Here is a 22,033-nt window from a genome sequence, read left to right on the forward strand (position 1 = left end):
CCACACAAGCCACAACTCCTGAAGCCACCCTCCCCCCTACATAGTCACAGCCTCCCACCCCTACACACCCACAAACACCCCCACACCTAGACCTATCTACCCCACATATTTGCACACATCCACACACCACACCCCAACAGACTCCCATAAACCCTGTACCCACCCACCCATAACTTCCACTCTCCTCCATTCCCCCTACAATATACAAAAGTAAGACCTCATTTTAAGCCAGTATGCAATCACCTCTTTGTACGCTACACAAACACATATAAATCAAGACAAAAATATTTTTTTAAATAAATTTAATGTATGCTGTTTTATTTTTAGACTATAATTTGTTTTCTGATTCCAAGGTGGCAAATCCCCTAGCCAAAAGGGGTACTTCCAGGGGCAAGGGGAGGGACTTCCAGTGGTAAAGGTCAGAATTTAGGGGGCAGGACTTCCAGTTCCAAGAAGGCGACCAGGGGACAAGGCACTGTCCAAGGATGGGGCTACCCTTGCAGCCCTTGACAACTCACTAAAACTTTTAAAGTAACCCTCTAGCTGAAATAATTACCCAACCCTGGTGTAAGGGGTCCGTGAAAAATGATTATGATTAATCTGAAGTATGTGAACACCTACACATAATTCAAAGCGCCGTATTCAGATGAAGTGGTGCACCACAACACTGTCGATATTCCAATTTTTACCAGAGACAGAAAGATAACAAGAAAATCCTGCTCTGGTTTAGCACAATTAAAGGAAGATAAAGGTGTTCCATCTCCATTATCTGAGTGCATGCTAGAGGTAGGACCACTCATATATGCACTTGTCCAAAACATTCACCAAGAAAAATATGAATATAGCCAGTCAATACTATATACACCATTTCCCTGTAATACATATCTTAAGACATTTTCACAGTGAAATTTTAACTGTCATACAATTCTAATACTGCTGGCTTAAGATTTCCTATAAAAATCGTAATGCCTTTTTTGAAAATATATAATCATTCAGGTGGGAATGTGCACAAATACAAGACATAACTGTCCAGTGGTAGAAAAGGTTAAGTGTATTGAGCATTCTAAGTATTTATACATTGGGCTTGCCCCACCATTTTCACTGCTCTTTCGCCTGCTTCAATGTTTGGAAGTCCAAGAAAGACCTAATTTAGATGTTGGTTTCAGATACCTTTTTTTGGGAACAACAACAACAGCAGTTATTATGCCAATTAGTACTGCAAGTGTTATTATTTTGTAATTCATATTATAGTGATAACTATTACACTGTAATTATTATTATTGTTGCTGCTATGTCCTTGTTTTACATGAATGGAATCTTGAAAGTATTAGATATACTATGTATCGCTTTGATCATTTCTGATCTGTTTTATATATTTGGAGAATTAACAGGATACAAAATCAGTCTGGAATGAATATGCATATCCTATAGGTCAAACTTAGGTTCTGCTGTTCTTCAGTGTTCTTCCTGTTAGAGGATGACCATATAAGTACTCATTCAGCAATCATCTTAAGAATGTCTACGTAATACCATCATGTCAGTGTAATAAGCCTTTTTGGTATAAATTTCATATATGATAAACTTGATTAGTCTTATTGGTAACAAGCTTTAAGGATGAGTTACCAATATGTTCTAACCAACAGAGTGTTCTGAAGGTCACATATGGTACACAGTTCTATAAACTTAAAGAATGAATGCTAAATATAACCAACATATACTTGGCAGGCAAAATATAATCTTCAATATAAGTTCAATCTGTCCAGACTGCTATAGAAAAAACCAAGCAGAATTCTAAATAATTCAATACCTACTGATAGCTATGTGAAAATAAATCTCTAATGAGAAGGAAATATCTCAAACTGAGACCTTCAGAAGAGTACAGATTTAAAGTAACTGTCATTTTAGAAAGAGTATAATCAAACAACTAAAATAAATCATGTAACGTTTGCAGTTTCTTTAGCAGGCTGCACATCACTGCATTAACAACAAGTTCTTGTTTGTTTCAGTACTGACCTCACATGTGCACACCATAAACATTCATTTTCATTCCACCTAAGGGAATGATGTCTGCTGAGTGATGTCTTAGCTACAGCCCAGAAAAGTAGTTTAATAACCGGAGTTAATGAAAAGGGAATGCTAGGATCAAAAGCAGAATGCAAGTTTTCCTTAAAGTAAGTTCAAGCCACAATAAGTAGATGAAAGAAATACAAAAAGTAGCAGTAAGTTTGGGGAAACTCACAGCAGACAGGAGAGCCCAATATTTTTAAACTTTTCACCTACGATATAAATTACTCCAGAACATTAAACACATGACTATATAAACACATTTTTCACCACAGCTCAGCACTCAAAATTATGAATCTGCCCACTTGTAACACTAAACAAACATCTCAAGAATTCAATTATGTTTTCAGGAATATCTGGTGTCTGCATGAGAGATTTTTCATGTTTAATTGTTCCCATTGTCGTTATATACATCCGTCTTTGTTGTTTGTTCTGAGAGACTGTTAAAATTATCAGTAAAATTTAAAATGATAGATCTCCTTGGAGTGACTTCATTTGTGACTGGCTTGAAATTTATGCTGCAATATCTCCCTGAAAACAACCAGCAAGGACTTCAGCTTTGTCTTTTACAGGACCAAATGCCTACTTGGGAGAGCTGCTGGATAGGCTTTTGGGCATTGAATGAGGAATGGCACTTGATTCTGCAAAGCTTATTGAATGGCTCTGCAAACTATACAGTTGGTTCAATAAAAGATATCCCAAAATATCCACCAGATAACCAGTAAAGGATATTACCAAAAATCCTTGTATCTCATACATTTTCTGGATCATCGTGACTACAACACTCCTCCCCCACTCGAAACAAAAAGACACTTGCTATAAAGTGGTAAGCAATAAGTGAACAGTAAGAACATGATTTTATTTTCTAATTTACCTACACTAAAATGTTCCTTTTCAATCACCAGTAGCATAAGTGCATGGATTATGGATTTGCTTACACTTATACTCTACAACAAGGGGTGTCAACCAGGGGTATATGTACCCCCAGGGGTACTTGGTAGGGGTGTGTGAAATGGGCTGTATTTGATTCGGATTCAGCCCAAACTGGGGACAGTGATTTGATTCATTAATTTGAATCACTGTCCCCAATTCAATTCAGCCGAATCTGAAACTGGAGAGTCAATGCTGATTTGGCGAATCAGCGATTCAGTCATAGACACAGCTTTACATGTTTTTTTTGTATATCTCGAGGTACCAGGCATGGCTCATGAATGCTGAGATGCCCTGCCCCCCCCACGCTCCCCAGCTCAGGAATTGGCCATGGGGAGATCCCGGGTGCCCCTGCAGACCCAGGAGGCACCAGTCGCTGAGCCAAGGGGGCATGAGGGGGGTGCTGCGTGCTCCTCGGTAGACCCAGAAGCAGGCTGGAAGTGCTTCTGGCCTACTTCTGGGTCTGCTGCCAAGTGCACTGGGGACCACCCTGTGTTCCTATTGGACATTCCATCTGCCCCACCATCTCAGTATTCATGAGCCACCTGGTACCTTGAGGTATGTAGAAAAAACATTTAAAGCTGTGTCTATGTCCGAATCTCCAAATCTTTCCGAACCTGTCCGAATAGATCTGGAGGGTTCTGATTCGATTCAGAGAGCTTAAAGGGACTCCTGATTCAATTCGGATTTGGAGATTTGGCCACCAAATTAGGCTGAATCTCCACATCATTGAACCAGGGTCCAAAGCTTTGGACAGCCCTAGTACTTGGCAAGGCCATAGGGGGTATGCACAGGTAGGTGGGGACAGAGCACTGCCACCCACCACATCACGCCACTGCCTTCCAGGAGCAAGGCCAGGGGGGCGATGGCAATGGTGCCCCTCTGTGGGCCACACAGGTGCTGCCTAGTTGCGGGGGGGGGGAGGGGAATCTTGCACATGGTGGTCACCACCACTACCCACCACCTTTAGCTGCCACCACTCCACATCTGGCTACATGCCATGCCACTCCCCACCCTGCTCCACATCTGGCCACCATGCTTGGACCTGTGCTTTTCAACATCTTTATCAATTATTTGGATGGGGGAGTGAAAAGCTCGCTGGTCAAGTTCGTGGATGACACAAAGCTATGGGACAGTGTGGTCACATCAGAAGACAGGTTGCAGATACAGGCAGACCTGGACAGGCTCAAGAGTTGGGAAGACTAGAACCAAAGGAAGTTTAACACTTCCAAGTGTAAGGTGCTCCATCTGGGGGCAAACAAGTCTCAACATACATACAGACTCGGTGGTGACAGCTTGACTTGCACCATGGCCGAAAGGGACTTAGTCCCCATCCCCTGCCTGCTCCCCCAGCCCCCCCATGCTCCTGGGGCTTTAAAGAAAAGCCTTGGAACTCACCGCTTCTGCAACAGCCTCAGGGCATGCAGCGCAGGGCAGTGCAAGGCAGCAGAGATTGCCCACCCCTGCCAGCAGGAACAGTGAATCGGGGGGGGTTCTTAAAGGGCCAGAGCTGGGGTGGGAGGAGCTGGGATGGGAGGGGTTGGGGGGCTCATGGCAGAGCCCCACACACAGCATGGGGCAGTGCGGGCAGCAGGGATCACCCCCAGACCTGACATTACTAGGGCTTCTTTTTTCCAGTGTCAGGAGCTGGGGCAGGCAGGGAAGCCATTGTCAGCCTGGGACAGTGGGTGGGGGATGGGCCTGGCCAATTCAGAAATTCGGCAGCATGTGAAGGTCTGAATCAGATTTGGGACAGTGATTCGAATCACTAAACTGAATCACTGTCCCCCCGAATCAGCCGAATTCAAATCCGAAGCAAATACTAGCCACATCACACAAGCCTAACATATACACACACACATATATATAAAACTACACACACAAATATACATATACACACACAGTCACATATGTATAACTACAAAGAACTGCAAATATGATGGAAGACCTTCTTCTGTTTTGCATATATTTTGAGAGCAGAAAAGAAAGTTAAATTTAATAATGTGAACTATTTGCAACATATATTCTTAGAGTTCAATTCTAATAATAATCTTGGTAATATATTCTCCTGGTTTCACCTCAGAGCATTAACTTAAACTGCTTTCACCCACCTCAATCATTTTTGATTTACCTAATCAAAGGATCAAAATTTTAATTAAGTCCCTTATTTAAAATACCTACTCAGTTGATGAGCATCTATGCAATAAAGTAATACCATTAACTCCAACAGGACTATTCATTTAACTGCTTAACACTAGGGAGTAAAGATGCCTTTCAACTGAACCCAAAGAATATGATGCCTTTAGCCACTTATTTATATTGCCAGTTAAAGAATTAATAAAAGCCAGTCAAGAAGGACATTATCTTAGGTTAGTTCCAAATGACTTTGTAGTTAGATATATGGCTAAATCCCTTTATCAGATTTAATGTTTCAAGTATGGTTATATGCACTAAATATTAAGGCAACACCTAGGCAAACACCATCTGTTTGTTTGAATCTCTCTGTTCCTTTAGAATCTTTGGGCTTCTATATACAAGCACAGAGGCTGCTCTGACACGCTGGTATTCCAGTGCATTGGAGCAGACTCAATTAATCGAGTCTGCTGGAGAGTGGCTATTACCACATACCACCAGTCTCAGAAGTCTCATATATCAGTGTCCCTGCACTTATAAATGGTGGCAGGGGTTTCATAGTTACATAGTTAGTAGGGTCAGGAGGGACCTGAGCAGATCATTGAGTCCGACAACCCCCTGCCATGGCAGGAAAGAGTACGGGGGTCAAACGACCCCAGCAAATGACCCCAGCAAGGTGTTCATCTTAAAGACAAACTTTTGGAAGTTGGTTCCAGATTCTAGCTGCCCTGACCATGAAGTAGCACCTCCTGATGTCTAGTCTGAATCTACCCTCTGCCAACTAGTGACTACTATTTCTAGGCACTCCTGGTAGTGCTCAGGGGAACAGGGACTCCCCCAGTGCCTGCTTGTCCCCTCTGAATAGTTTGTAACAGGCCACTAGATCCCCCCTCAGTCTTATCTTGTGGAGGCTGAATAGGTTCAGGTCCCGTAGCCTCCCCTCATAGGGCCTGCCCTGCTGCCCCCTGATCATGTGAGTGGCCCTCCTCTGGACCCTCTCCATGTTGTCCACATCCCTCCTGAAATGCGGCACCCAGAACTGAATGCAGTACTCCAGCTGTGGCCTGCCCAGTGCCGCATAGAGGGGGAGTATCACCTCCTTGGATCTGTTTGAGATGCATCTCTTGATGCATGACAAGGTGCAGTTGGCCTTTCTGACTGCATCCCCACACTGCCAGCCCATGTTCATCTTGGCATCAATGACGACTCCAAGATCCTTTTCTGCCTCTGCACCGATGAGAAGGGAGTTCCCCATCCTGTAGATATCCTGCTGGTTCTACCTCCCCAGATGCATCACCTTGTATTTGTCAGTGTTGAAACCCATCCTATTTTCATCTGCCCACCTCTGTAACCTGTCTAGGTCTGATTGTAGCCTATTCCTTCCTGCTAGCATGCCCACATCCCCCCACATCTTAGTGCCATCAGCAAATTTCAACAGGGTGCTTTCTTTTTTAACCCCTAGTCCAAGTCACTGATGAAGATGTTGAACAGTGTGGGCTCGAAGACCGAGTCCTGCAGAACCCTACTGCCCACATCCCTCCAGGTCAATAATGACCCATCTACCACCACTCTCTGGGAGTGGCCCTCCAGCCAGTTGGTGTAGGTATTGACAACACAGTCCCCCAGTTTCTTAATTAGAACGGGGTGAGAGACAGTGTCAAAGGCCTTCCTAAAGTCCAGGAAGACTACGTCCACTGCTATCCCTGCATCTAAGGATTTGGTGATCTGGCCATAGAAGGGCACCAGGTTGGTCTGACAGGACCTGCCTCTAATGAACCCATGTTGGTTGCCCCTAAGTACAACCTCCCCTGCTGGCCCCTCGTGGACATGTGCCAGAATAATTCTCTCAAAAAGCTTACCCAGGATTGAGGTAAGACTAACTGGCCTATAGTTTCCTGGGTCCCCCTTCCTCTCCTTTTTGAAGGTGGGAACCACATTGGCCCTCTTCCAGTCCTCTGGCACCACACCAGGGTACCACGAGTGCTCGTAAAGCCATGCCAGGGGTCCCGCAATAACCTCTGCTAATTCCCTCAGCACTCTGGGGTGGAGATCATCTGGACCAGCTGATTTAAATACATCCAGTCCCTCCAGAAGTTCCCTAACTAGTTCTCCTCACTAAACTTTGGCCTAGGTGCATCTCTCCTGGGGTGTAAGGGGAGTCCAGAGAGGGGTGGCTGTTCTGGTCCCTGCTTGGAAAAATGGAGGCAAAGAAATCATTAAATAAGTTAGCTTTGTCATCTGGTGTGATGACCAAATTTCCTAGCATATCTTGCAGGGGCCCCACGTTACCCAGAACCTTCTTTTTGCCCCCTATGTATTTAAAAAAGGACTTCTTGTTGTCCTTGATCTGGGAAACTAGTCCCAGTTTCATCTCCGCCTTGGCCTTCCTGACTGCCCCCTTGCATCCCTGAGCAACCGCAGTATAATCCTCCCTGGTGATGGTCCCTCCCTTCCATTGGGCGTGCACCTCCCTTTTAGCCAGGAGACATTCCCGGATGCTTTCGGTGAGCCATGGGGGCTTTTGGACCTTCCTGCCCCATTTGATCTGTGTTGGGATTACTTCCCTTTGGGCTTGGACAATCATCTCCTTAAGGAGCGACCACTCTTCTTGGACACCTGACTCACCTCCCCTCTGGGACCTCAGTGCTTCCCTAACTATTCTCCTTAGCTCATTGAAGTCCTCCCTCCTGAAATCTAGGGCTGCTGCCTTGCTGCAGGCCTTTGCCACCTTGCACTGGATGGTGACTTCCAGCAGGCGATGATCACTGTTGCCCAGGTGGTCGAGCACCTGCAGTCCCCTCACCAGGTCATAGCCAGTGGCCAGTACCAGGTCCAACAAGGCGTCTCCTCTGGTAGGGATGTGCACCTCCTGGATTAGATGGAGGTCCTGCATTTGGGCTAGGAACCTACGTGAGTGGTCAGACCTGGCCGACTGCTCTTCCCAGCAGATATCTGGAAAGTTCAGGTCACCCATGATGACCACGTCCTTTGACCTAACTACCTCCGTGAACTGACTTAAGAATTCTTGGTCTAGCTCTTCCCCTTGGTTGGGTGGTCTGTAGTAGACCCCCACTGTTAAATCTCTTTCCCCTCGACTGCCTTGTATTCTAACCCAGAGCACTCCAGACTGCCCCTCCTCTGACTCTTTGCTAATTGATGAGGATGTGCATTCCTCCTTAATGTAGAGTGCCATGCCGCCACCTTTCCTCCCTGTCCTATCCCTCCTGTACAGCCTATAGCCCTTGATATTCACCACCCAGTCATGCGTTGGGTCCCACCATATTTCAGTGAGCCCCCCTATGTCTGGGTTGGTGTCAGCTAGCAGGAGGGTAAGTTCCGCTTGCTTGTTTCCCATACTGCGAGTGCTTGTGTAGGGGCATTTGAGGCGTCATTGAACAAGTTTTAGTTCAAGTGTCCCTGCTGTCATTTTAAAGTGCAGGGACACTTATTAGGGCTGTGCAATTTGGCAGAGATTCGGCCTGATTTGGTGGCCAAATCTCTAAATCTGAATCAAATCAGGTGACCCTTTAATCTCTCTGAATCGAATCAGAACCCTCCAAATCAATTTGGAGACACCTTTTTAGTGATGCTACTGTGCAGTAGCCTAATAATACTGTGGAGTAGTGTATACAGAGAGTCATGTTTGTAGGCTTAACAGCTTCAAAAAATGGTGCAATTTGGAAGGAATTCTTGGAGCACTTTAGTAACCAGACTTTGGTAGCTCATTGCACACTCTTCTTCTCCTATCACTCCTTGTCCCCTCCTTTTTTTTTCCCTTTTTCCTTACATTGTTTACTGTTTTTATAGTTCAGATTTACATATACAGTCAATACGTACTGATTTTTAAAAAAATAAATACAATTTATAAAAAGCATGATAACGCTAAAGATAACACACTAGAAGGGTGCTTGTATGGATGGGAAAGATTGTTAATACCCTGTTATTGTTAATATGCAAGTCTGTATGTAACTGTCAACTAATCTAAACAGTATTTGTTTAGAGAACTGTCTGCACAACCACACAAAGGGCATTTACTCCTATTTTACCAAAAAATCCTTTTTAAAAATTACTCTGATGGTCTCTGCATGTTCTCTTCCCACTACTTTTTCTTATCTTTATAGTAATACCCCTAATTAATGTTGTAATGCTATTTTACCCCAGGTAGAGTGGAGTTGTCAAAGAAACAAAGAATACTGGCCCTTTAAATCCCATTGTCTTTCACCGGGAGTTGGGCATTAACTGCCATTTTTGGCTTCAAAGTTTTGCATTATTTTTGGAGAAAGGCTTCTATCTTGAATAAAATCACTGCCAAAGGTTTATCATCAACATTATATATGACTGATAATCATCACAGATTTTCACATCTTTGCCAAATTTTATTACCACAAAAATAAGAACACCCATAAGTGAGAGCTAGCTTGCAAATACCAAAGGTAACACTGTAAACTTTACATAAGATAGAGTCCAATATTCCTTTCCAGAATGTACAGAACTCCCTAGAAGCTCGCTGAAACCAGGTGTTTCCTGGAGTGTAAATATTCCAATTACTTCAGTCTTGTGTAAGTGTTTCTATAGTTTATCCCTTTGTGTATTCAATATGTAGATTTTGGAGAAGCCTATTAATTCTCCGAGCATCACAGTGTATATTTTCAGAGTGCAGCTTGGCATAAAGCTGGTTGATGACTTCATTTATCTCTTCAGCAGCATTTACTCTCTTTGTTTTGTATCTACCTCTCCTGTCTCTTATTCCCCATGCTACAAAATATGCACTACTTATTCAAACTTTTGAAGCATCTGAAATCAAAATGAGATATTCCAATATTTTAGTTGTTAATAAGAAATAGATTTCTCTCTGAATTTTAAACCTTATTACTGTTATTTTTATTTTCTGAACAGCTATCTCTGCAGAAAGATTACACAATAACAGACCAACCTGCTTCCTCACATACTCCAGAAGTCAAGTTCAGTTTATTAAAGGCTTTAAACATTTATACATCTCCAGAGAGACATGACTTTAATGTATAGCATTTAAAGTTAAGCCAGTGGTGTAATAGAGAGCTCCTTGTTGTAGTCTCCTGGGACCAGAACGTTGGCCCAGATGATGAGCTCCTTTATCAAACTCACTCTAATTGTTGCACATCTTGAAATGATTAGATCTATTGTTAGAAACAGGCCTTGTCAGCAGTAAGGACACTGTGATTAATAGAAATTTCTCCTTAATTCCTTTGGATGTGAAATTCTGAAGTCACAATTGAGCCCTGGACCCCAATTATTAAGTGATTAATGAAATTGTAATTGCCACCCTTTTGTTCACATTCATCACCTGGTTCAGTATTAATCATTACAGGCAAAGCACAGAAGAAAGGAAAATATTTTACAACTTCTGTATCATGGATGGATGGGGGAAGCATAAGCGGGTCAGGGAAATGATCTCTGATACAACAGGACAGAGCAGAAGTAAATAATTAAAGCTGACTTAACAGTAACTTACTTAGGCTCAAATGAAGGACAAACTTGCAATTAGAGATATCAAGGCTATCTTCTTCAGGGTGATGACAACCTCAGCTACTGCCCTGTCCTATGATTTGAAGAGGCAGATAAATTAATATATAAAAACATGGCTAAACTGAACAGTTCTGTACAGAAAGCAGGCATATGAAATCTTTCTTAGAGTTAAAGGTGGTATATACATTCTAATACTAAACATCCTTTTTTCATTCTAAGGTTTTTTTCTTAAAAAATAACTTTCCTACTAATTATATACATTAAAAGCAGTTTAGCTGAATCACTAGTGACAGCTGAAGTGAAAGATACACAAGTTTCCACTCCACCATCCTCCTTCCTCTCCCTCAACACCTTCATTCATCCATATTCTGGTGAAACAATCACTTATACCCTTCTAAAAATTATTGGTCTCAAGTTCTCATGGCCAGGTCTTTTCTCAAAGATTAATAACATTTTTAAGTGTAAGCCAAAGACACTTCTGAGAATTATCTGATTGAATAAAAGATTATCTATAAAAGATGCACTTGCATCTTTTAAAAATTGTGTTGTTATTGTAGTGACTGTGAAAAGACAACTGAGGTGTAACTATTAAAATTTTCCTCCTTAACTGATAAGATCTTAATAGAAAAAAAATACTGGTAAGCTTTGTAGAAGTAACTCTTCCCATCCCCTCCCCAGCAAAGAAAATGAAATGTATCTAAGTGACTAAAGAAAATAGCAAAGCACGTCATTCCTTTGATGACATGGAGGGGCCCTTCTAAAAGCTGTGGGGGCAACCCATAATCATCCCATGCTTTGAATATCTATTTACACTGGACCAAATAGGTAAAACATATTACCAAATCAGAGCAGTGGTACTGGCACCCACTTTGCACTGATGAAAATGTTTATACTAGATGAAGAGAAGGGAATGATTTGCAAACTGTTTACTCAAAAATACCATTTGTTTCTACTGAAATTTCACCCCTTGCTTCTGGCAAATGGAAATGATTAAATTACAAACTGACCTTGAGATTTTATCAAGTTATCACAGAGTGGATGAAAGGGGGGCAGTCTGACCAATTCAATCTCTACATCTCAAAAATCACAAACATGCAGACACACACCAATAATCAAATAATCACCATGCACTCATTTTAAAGACTCCAAAGAAATAAATGCATTCATTCATAACAGGTAGGTTTGAAGTTTTCTTTTTGTGGTGGTGGTTTGTGTTTTTTCAAACAATTCCATTTATTTTTCCATGCCTCTTCAGCACTATTTGAATGCTGCTAAACTTCAGAACAGAATTTTGTGCATTAGAAACCATTAGGAACTTCATTATCATCACAGGAACAGGATAAATGTATGTACCGCTCTGGCCTTTTAAGCAGCACTTCCTGCTTCTCCTTGTTACAAATTCTCTTCTCTGGCTGAAAGGGTCAAAATCCTAACACCTCCCCAGGCCATTTAGCATGGTTATTAGCTCCAAGTCATAGTTCTATACAGATCTAGCACTCAAAGGAGTGTAAATGGAAATGCTAATTAGCTCCTGGGGGACAAAAAAGAGAAAGGACCTTTCTTGAGAGCAGAGGCCACACTTGTTGTAGGTCCTAAGTCCCCACTGGAATTTGAGGAGTTGGTTCTATACAGGAGGCAGAGGCATCGCAGTCTGAATATAAAAATCAAGGAATAGGTTTGTCATGTGTACAGGAAAAGGCAGTAAGATAACGATGCAGATGTGAAGTAGTAATCAATTTTCTTATTTCCTAATATAGGATGAGCTCTGTGAAGGGGATGGAGCATTTCAGCTGTGGAGTTTATTTCCCCTTCCAGGTTGTAGTCAGCAACCTTTTCAGGATACAGGCCAAAATGCCCCAACTTGGGGTAAAGGCAGACAGGTGGCAAGTGTTAAAACCTAACACCTGCTGCTGCTTCTCCTAACTGCAGCACAGAGACAGCAACTACAGTACCACTACTATGTCTCCGTGCAGTAACATCGGTGAAGCATGGGGAAAACCCTTCCTGCCTAACACTGCTCAAGCCCCACATACAGCAGCCTGATCCAATGGCTTAATGGGCTGTAGATTGTTAATCCCTGACCCTAGTAATAGAAATCACCTGAACCTGACTATACTCAGACTGAAATGCAAGACCCACTTCTTCAGTAATGACTTTTCACAAAATTAATTTACCACTTAAGAACCTGCAAGGAGAAAGAAAGGAATAAAAGTGAAAAAAATAAAACCACCACCAACAATCCTATAAAGAAACAGGTGGTAAGTCCATGGTGAATATTATTTTTAATTGGTTGTACAACAGAATAAAACATACAGAATCAAAGGGAAATCAGCTCCCTGTACAGATGTAAAATTTGTCTATACCACTGGTTCTCAACCTCATTAAAATTAAGCCACCACTCAGAAAATGCCAGTGCTTAAGTTTCATTCATCTCTTGACTACAGAAAAATAAAAGAATCATAGAAAATTAGGGTTGGAAGGGACCCCAGGAGGTTATTAGTCCAACACCCTGCTCAAAGCAGGACCATCCTCAATTAGATCATCCCAGCCAAAGCTTTGTCTAGCTGGGTCTTAAAAACCTCAAAGGACAGAGCTTCCACCACCTCTCTGGGTAACCTGTTACAGCGTTTTACTACCCTCCTAGTAAGATTTTTTCTCTAATATCCAGCTTAAATTTCCATGGTTGCAACCTGAAATTCTTGTTCCTTGTTCTGTCATCTGCCATTACTGAGAGCAGTCTAGCTCCATCCTCTTTTGAACGCCCCTTCAGGTAATTGAGGCTGCTATTAAATTCCCTCTCTATCTCCTCTTTTCTACACTAAATAAGCCCAGCTCCGTCAGCCTGTCCTCATAAGTTATGTGCCCCCACCCCCTTACCATTTGTGTTACCCTCCGCTGGACTCTCTCCAATTTGTCCATATCCTTTCTGTAGTGGGGGACCCCAAACTGAACACAATACTCCAGATTTGGCCTCACCAGTGCTGAACAGAGGGGAATAATTACTTCCCTTGACACCTACAAATGCAGCCTAGTATGCCATTACTTTTCTTGGCAACTAGGACACACTTCTGGCTCATATATTCATCTTACTGTCCACTGTAACCCCCAGGTCCTTTTCTGCAGAGCTGCTTCCAGCCAGTCAGCCCCCAGCCTGTACTGGTGCATGAGATTGTCCTGTCCTCAGTGCAGCACTTGTCTTGGTTAAACCCCATGAGATTCCTTTTGGCCTCCAATTTGTCTAGGTCACTCTGAACTTTATCTCTACCCTCTGGCATATCTACTTCTCCCTCTAGCTTGGTGTCATCTGCAAACAAGCTGAGGGTGCACTTTAAGCCATCTTCCAGGTTATTGAAGAAGACATTAAACCAAACTGGCCCCAGGACTGACCCCTGGGGCACTCCACTTGATTCTGGTTTCCAGCTAGACATCGAGTCATTACTTAGTACTACACTGATTTTTGACAGAGCCATTCCTCTGTTGGAAAAAACTCTGAAAGACTCAAAAACTCAAACTAAAAAAGTCAGAATGTTTTTTGACTCTAGATTCCTATCTGAAATCTCTGGGTTTATCTTGTTGTCAAAGCAAAATATTATGGGTGCTGCCAACACAGAGAATTGGCTTTGTCAAGGACTGACAGCCTAGGCAAATGGAACAGTCCATGCCCTGGCCTGTGTGTGTCCCCTGCACGACCTTTGAGCTTGTCAATCAACCATGACCCAGTTTTCTGTGTTGTTCATGTGCAGTAATAACCAAGCCCTGATCTGACGCATGCTCAGTCCTTCTGTAGCATGAGGTAATCTGGCTAGAACTTTCTATTTGGGGAATGATTTGATTGGCTATTAAATTCATATTTAAGGTTAATGAGCCCCTCCTTCGGGGGGAGATCCGCTGAAACTGAAAGCAGAGGCTGCAGCTGCAGGGACTGCTCCTCAGCAAGGCTTCCTAGCCTGTTGGTCTCCTCCTGTCTGCAATCCTTTGCAGAGCGATTTGAATCATTTTCAGCTCTAACCTTTATTGGCTTCTTTTGTTATGGGACTGGTTTTTGGCAATGACTTCTGACCACGGTTTGGACAACTCCAACTCAACTTAACCACAATTTCGGCTCAACTTACCTGGCATTCGACTTCGGCATCATCCTCCGGTTATCCCATCTCATTGTCCATTTGGACTGGCATCACGCATTCACCGAGTTACAGTTTCTGTTGTTTGTTTGAACCTATTAATGAGCTGTTGACCAGCCCTGGGACTAAGGAGTGGGCAGCTGCACCTAGCTCCGGCTAAGCAAGGGCCCACTCTGGAACCCCGTGGGCCAACAGACCCCTTCGTTGTTTGTATTCATTTACATTACTGTAACTGAAGAAAGCGTCTCGGCCTCCACTTCCAAAGCATGAGTAATAAAACCACCTGTTTGAAACCATTTGCTTTCATGCCACTCAGACTCCACCACTGCAAATCCCACCTGTTCATGTTCCAATTGCCACCCCGGCCCACAGTGACCTTGGGGCCCGATTCATTCAGTTTTACCCCAACACTTGTGAATCATGTACAGGCACTTATATGCTTAACAGTGCTAATATTGTGGGGCATCCTGCATAACTCTTATAAGTACCTCACAGCACCCTTGTTGAGAATTGGTGATTTGTACTGAAATCATCTGAGAGAGATGATTATACAGCCTTAAAGAATAGGGCAGTGCTGCCCTCATGTTGGAAAGAATCTGTGGCTTGGGGCAGCAGGGGAACTAGTGACACAGTGGGGGATGCATGCAGCCCAGAGGCCCACAGCCCCTCTTTAAAGTTGTACAACCCTGAATTAACATAAACTCCAATATTTATATTCACCTCAGTAAGGATTTAGAAGCAGGTGATATCTCAGTTAAAAATAAGAGATCGCATGATGTAGGGGCCCTACATATATTTACATGATCTTTACTTAAATAAGTTCATATTGCCTAATGAACTGAACAAGGAAGTCCTATAATATAATGAACTGAAGAGTTGTGCAGGAACCCCAGGTTAAACTGGAATGGCATTATACTTCAATACACCATTAACACATCCTTCAATTTTTTTCCCCCCCCAACTGAAGAATAAACATTTTTAATTTTCTGGATGTCAAGATGTAGAAAAGGTGCTACCAGACACTCAAACTGTGGTTGCAATTGGTAACCAAAGAATTGTGTGTTCACAGAGATAATTATTTTGAAGAGAAACATAATGAAAAAGCAACAAGAAAGAAATTTACACTTAAATGATAATAGCTAAGCAGCAAAGGTAAAAAATTGATACATGAGCACAAAGAAACATCTGAAAACTGATCAAAACACTAATATCAAGTTGCAAATGTGAGCTTTAAACATTGATAGGGTAGGGAAAGGCATGCATGTTAATTTTCACAACCAAAAGTTTCAGTCTCACAGGAAAGATAAAAGACTTTACTTGTTAATCTGTGATGCAATTCTCTGAGCATGTGCCAAAGGGTGCTAAATTGTGTAAGAGAGGATAATAAATAACTACAGTGCATGATGAAGTAGGAATAAAGTGTTAACAGGTTACATTATACTGTTCAATCAAAGAGTTGGGTCAGTTAATGAATGAGCTTAAAGCTTGAACATCAATCTTTGCAGCTACCTAGACATTCAGTAATATGTATGGCAAGTAATTCACTATTGCTTGACTGAGTAGAGATGATAAAAAAAAAAAGTCTGAGAACTTAAGAAAATGAGCAGTATTACCTCAGCTGAACTGTCCAACAGTTTATGTAACATTGCAACTAAATTTTGTAAGTTTTGCTAACTTTGAGATCAAATGAAATTTGTCACTGGAATTATTAAGAATGTGTAATTTTCATTTAGAAACCTATAGAGTTAGAAGTTTGACACCAGGGCCAGTTACTTACACTTTACCAGTATAAGTAATTAGAAACTGGTCTATACCTGTAAAAAAACAGGTACAGGTCCCTGCTGTAACTGACATTGGGAGTTCAGATTTTCAATAGGTCAGCCATTTTTAAAGTTATCTGCAGCCATGCATTTGTGTTTGGTCACAGCTATAAACCACTTTTTGTGGCCAGATCAAGTGAAAAATGTCACTTCTATCTGCACCCAAAGTTTGGTACACACAGACTGATTTAAAAACGCGGGAAGCCAATCTAATATTTGCCCCCACCACCAAAGGGTAGATGTGTGTTCTGATCACTACCAATCTAAACTATGCCACTTACAGAAAACCAAACAACTTGGATCAATTCCCCTTTGGGTTTTTTGAATGACTGTACCTAGCTTAAATGTGTGTGCAAAGTGGATGCAGACCTACTGTCTAACTTTATTAAAATCAGGCTCTTGACTTTAACATTTTTGATACCGTACAATTTCTCCCCTTCTTACTTACCCAGCCCTCTCTCCTTCCCCCTCCCCCCACAAACTGCATACAACTATAGCAAGCTCTTGGACTCATGCAAGGCTCACAAACTGTCTTCTATTACACGTCAATCTGTGCTAATGGGTATATTTTCTTATTTTAAAAAAGTTCTCAAGTTATTATCCATCAAACACTTCTCTCATATATAAAACATCCTCTCTCCCCAACTCTCTCATATATACATACAGTAGTTTCAGTAATTTTTCAAATAAACAAGAATAGAAATAAAGTACACAATTATTTTAGAAATTGCATTGTAAAATGCACTCACAGTTTGCTTCAAGATAACAATGCATGGTTTAATTACCAATGTATAAACATGATCTACATAATACATGTTTCTAGGGATTTTTAACAAGTGCTTGACAATTTATAAAACATGATTGTTTGAATTATTAATTGTATGAAAGATATATAGCTTTGCTACCTATAGCTGATCTGTGAAATTACTGAGTGAGTAAATTCTTCACAACTATTTCATAAGAGAAACCATTTAAACAACTGTATTGAAATGATGCAGTCAAGCTTCATCAAAGTGGTTGTGGAGAAAAAGAGTCAGAGGAATATACCTACAAAAGTAGCTTGGGCAAACCCAATTTTAAAATAAAACCAAATATAATAATTTCTTTGAATAGACTTACTCTTGGGAAACCAGGACATTTTTTGAGCTGCATGTTATTAAAGGGTCACAATTGTATTAGCCTTAGTGGACTCAGGAGGGAAAATAAAGTACTTTTCTTTTATCAATTGGCCTATATTACACAGCAATATAAGGCATGGGGAAATGTCCTACATTGCTCCTGGAAGACATGTATGCTAATTTTTAGATAGAAAGGGGGGTTTTTTTGCCTTGCCTTGTGGCACAATATTAAATGGTAAGGATTAGAAAACAGAAAGGAGGAAAGAAAAATTAGCAGCAGACAAAGGCAAGTATGCTACATGCCTGATAATGATGAGAATCACTAATTACATTTCTGTCAAGGTTTGTGCATTATGGAACTGCTTTGCATCAGAGTTCTCACTTCACTATGAAATGAAAACATTCTGATTTGTGCCATGGAAGCAAATGAAAGAGGTGCAAAGTAGGTAACTCCCACTTCAAAACCCAGCTTGTAACACATAAAATGGTATTTAGAAATAGACAACAATTGTTGTAGGTGATATATTTCTTGGACCAACTGCATGGTTCAGATAGACCCAGGCTTTGGGGTGTCAGTTGGTCCAATAAAAGATATATTTTACAGCAACTCTTGTCCCTCACATTTCCTGGACCATGAAAGCTACAATATCACTTCAACACTACCATTTAGCAATAGGGCATCTAAGTATAGATAGCAGTACAGACAATAATGGGATAAATATATTGTCATTCCTTTTTGGATAGCTCCTCAAATATCATCTGTTGCTCCTGAATCACGGGGGCAATTCACACAATTAACCACTACCAAGGGTGGTATAATATCTGAAGCAAGGACATCTGCCTTTAGTCAAGCAGAATATTGCCTTACTAGAAACTTTTTATAGCTCTCTGTATTGGACAGATGGATGTTCTATAAAAGGAAAAGAATGCCATGGAGTTAGTTGTAGAATACTATTCAACGATAACTGCAAAATCCTTGCATTCCTGTGTCTGGCAGTAATGTGTTCAAGAATATACTGAAATCTTCTCTGTGTTACAGCTGTTTGTTAAACTGCATAGAGTCCATTCCACAATGCCCCTCTCCAAGGTTAGTAAGCTCTACTTTTATGCTTATTCTGGGGTTCTTTTATAGGCAGTTAAAAATGCATAAAAAGCCCTTGAAAACATTCAAAGAGTTGTGGGCTTGCACTCAACCTCAACTAATAAAGATGTATGACCATTTCTGATGACAAAAAATATATCAGAAACAGCACAACATGTATTTTCTATTGCATGCACTAAAACTGGCTTAATTTTCCCTCCTTCGTTACATACAACCTATATTGTAATATCACAGACTATACCACAAGTTGGTTTACATTGTCTTATCTCAAGACACCTGTGCATTTATTACTAATCAGAAAATTTAATAATTTTCTATCAATGGAACCAGCTTGCATTCTGCAATCACATTATTTCTATGAATGAAAACTGAATATTTTGTCCCTAGACAGATGTAGTCATGGACATGAATAGCAGTATAACAACTCCTCTCTGCTTATAAAAAACGTATCCCTTAGTACCAGATGGAATTCTAATCAGAGTTCCTCCACAACACAGATATTGTAGGTGTGCTGTGCTAGTCATTTCTGTTATTATGAATGACCTTTCAGGAATTGAAAAACTGCAGCTTGTCTGCTGAGACTTGTAATCGTTATCTGTTCAGTTAGAGCATTTACCAGTCCTGCTTGTCTTCACCAGTAGAAATAAAACAAAATACATCCCCTTCTGGCTAATCTCCAAAAGACCTAAACACTCCAAATTAAAAATTCACTTTAGACAATGTGGGAGATTTCTAATAAAATGTGCTTATAATGGAATCTTGTATTTCCCTATAGTATCTTAATACTTTCCATCAAAATGTGCATCTGAAAAGGAAACCTCTGCAATAGTAGCAGTTTAAATAAGACCCCCAGTCTTACTCGCTTCTGCTTAAGCACTATCCTGAGACTTCTAGTTATGCTTCCTATTAGAGGGCTAATTGTGCACTGTATTTTACCCCAGAGGCAGGTAACCTCTGAAAGAGGCAGGGTACAATGACACAAAAATGTGCACTTCTAAATCAATTTATGCTATCAGGTAAAGATCTAGGTAATCTAAATTGGGAAGGCTATAACACATATTGGCTGCTCTGAGAAAGCTAAACCAAGGTCATACAGTGGTACACTATCCTAGAATACTAGCATTCAGGTCTTAGGTGGGAAATTATAATTTTATCCTTAGCAATGTACACCTTTCTAATGTTAACCCACTGTTTGGTGTTTATGGGTTATAAGCAACTGCAAACACAGTTGTATAATGGGAAGTGTTAGTCAACCTTAATAATAGGCAATGCTGTCTATAGTATGAAATGTACAACTTTGTTCTGATAAAAGAAAGTTTGATATTAAAACACACATTTTAAATAAATAGGTTGATGCTTTGTGAGAAGTGCTGCAGGGGATTAGGTCATTTAAGTGAATAAGCTTTTAGGCAAGTACTTTGCAAAAAAAGAACTGTACATTACAGTCTGGCATCCAAATAAATGCACACTTACTCCCACAGTCCACAACTATGCACAAACAAGCCCTAGATCAGCAATCTCTTCTTCCTTAGTTGGCAGCTACCTGAGGCTGTAGTTTGTACTGATTCAGTATGAACTTTAGTTCCCACTACACACGGCAGAATTAGTTGTTGGAATAGTTGGCCCCTTGCTCCTTGAGAAGTGAAATCTAAAGTGCACTGTCTAATAGTCTAGTACTGATCTGGAGGCAATGACAAGACTGGGTGGCTACATCTTAGGGGGAGGTACAGACAGTCAAAAAGCCTGAAGCTGAATCGATTCAGTCTTTGGAGGTTAGTCTAAGCTGCACACATTTCATTGAAACAGAAATGAACAGACATTTACCTTTGATTCAGGAAATGCAGTCACATGCCTGCAGTTCCTCCTGGGAGGGCAGGGGGGCGATAAGCATGGCTCTCTGGCTGTGTATTCACTTCCTCTTTCTGCTGCCCCCAAAGTCTGTGGGATTTGCAGGCCAGAATCACAGCAGCTGGACTCTGCAGAGTTGCTCATCAATTCCTCTTCCTGCTTCCAGGTGCCTCTGGGATTTGTAGTCCACAGTCACAGCCAGCAGTGAGTTTGAGCAGGGGAAGGGGTGTTTAACCATCCCTTCCCTGGCCCCAGATCCCAGATGGTTTGCCGGGGGGGGGGGGTCAGTCTTCCCCCTGTACACAGGGATGCATTCTCAGCTGGCCTTGTCTCCACTCCCCCCACACCACCTTGTCAGCCTCACTGCTCAAGCTACGGAGCAGAGGGGTGAGGCCAGCTCTGCTTTCTGAAGCAGACATCATAGGCCAGCCTAGGGATGGAAAGCATGCTGGGATGCTGAGGGACTGTGATTTAACTTGAACCAGGAAGGAGTCTGGAACAGAAGTTTTATAAACCAGTTTGACCCAAATCAATTAAGTCTGATGCTACATTCAACAGGTTTATTTTAAATCAGTTTCAGCCATTTTGAAACTGGTTTATGTGCACTGAACTTCTATTCCGTTACAGATTTAAACCAGTTTCTGATCACTTACACTGGTTTATGTGCAACTTCTGTCCCTTGCCCAGTACATTGGTGCTGGTACTTTCACAACAGTGAAAACAAAAAAAATAAATGGACACATGGACGGAAAAGGAAAGGGGAAAATCTTATAGAGCTTATAGATAATGAGAAATTTGTTCTTTGCAATGCCAAGGAGTCCGATGCTGATGGAGCTAACTGTATTCATAAACTGTCCATTATTGTGAGTAACCAGTCACAGCCTTGTTCTTAAAAAATAATATTTAAATAATTTGTTTATTTTTACTATGCTACTGCTTCTACAAATCATAGCAACTGAAAAAAAGCCTAGACTTCAGTTCAGGAAAGGATTTTTCCTCACTTTCCAAAAAGCACCTAAATGCCTACTGAAGTCCCACTAAAGTCAATTGGACTAATTAACATGCTTACATGCTTCCTAAGTATGGGTTAAGCATGTGCTTAAATGCTTTGATGAATCAGGGCCTTATTATGTCCACAGCGTTATAAAAACTGTTGCATCTGGTATTTTAGGAATTAATCAAATATTCTACAGAAACATCCCAAACCATTACAATCTACAGTTGCACTTCTGCAGTACTTTACCTGTATTTTTACTTGTATTTTTATTTTTGTCTTTCTGTAAAAAAAAAATATGACACTTATGACTTGGAATCAGAACTTAAACAGAATCTTCTAATCCAGAGTCTGTATGAAAAGGTGAAACTTCTTTATATTTCCTCTTCTCTGTATTC

General features: G+C 41.2%; 1 protein-coding gene across 2 annotated transcripts in view; it reads right to left on the bottom strand.

The window, feature by feature from the left end:
• Positions 1–22,033, bottom strand: part of PCDH11X (protocadherin 11 X-linked) — a 1,248,873-nt gene that overhangs the window by 640,934 nt on the left and 585,906 nt on the right. The window lies entirely within an intron of this gene.

The sequence above is a fragment of the Crocodylus porosus genome, unplaced genomic scaffold, assembly GCF_001723895.1.
Source record: "Crocodylus porosus isolate Cpor-Errol unplaced genomic scaffold, CroPor_comp1, whole genome shotgun sequence".
Classification (NCBI taxonomy): domain Eukaryota; kingdom Metazoa; phylum Chordata; order Crocodylia; family Crocodylidae; genus Crocodylus; species Crocodylus porosus.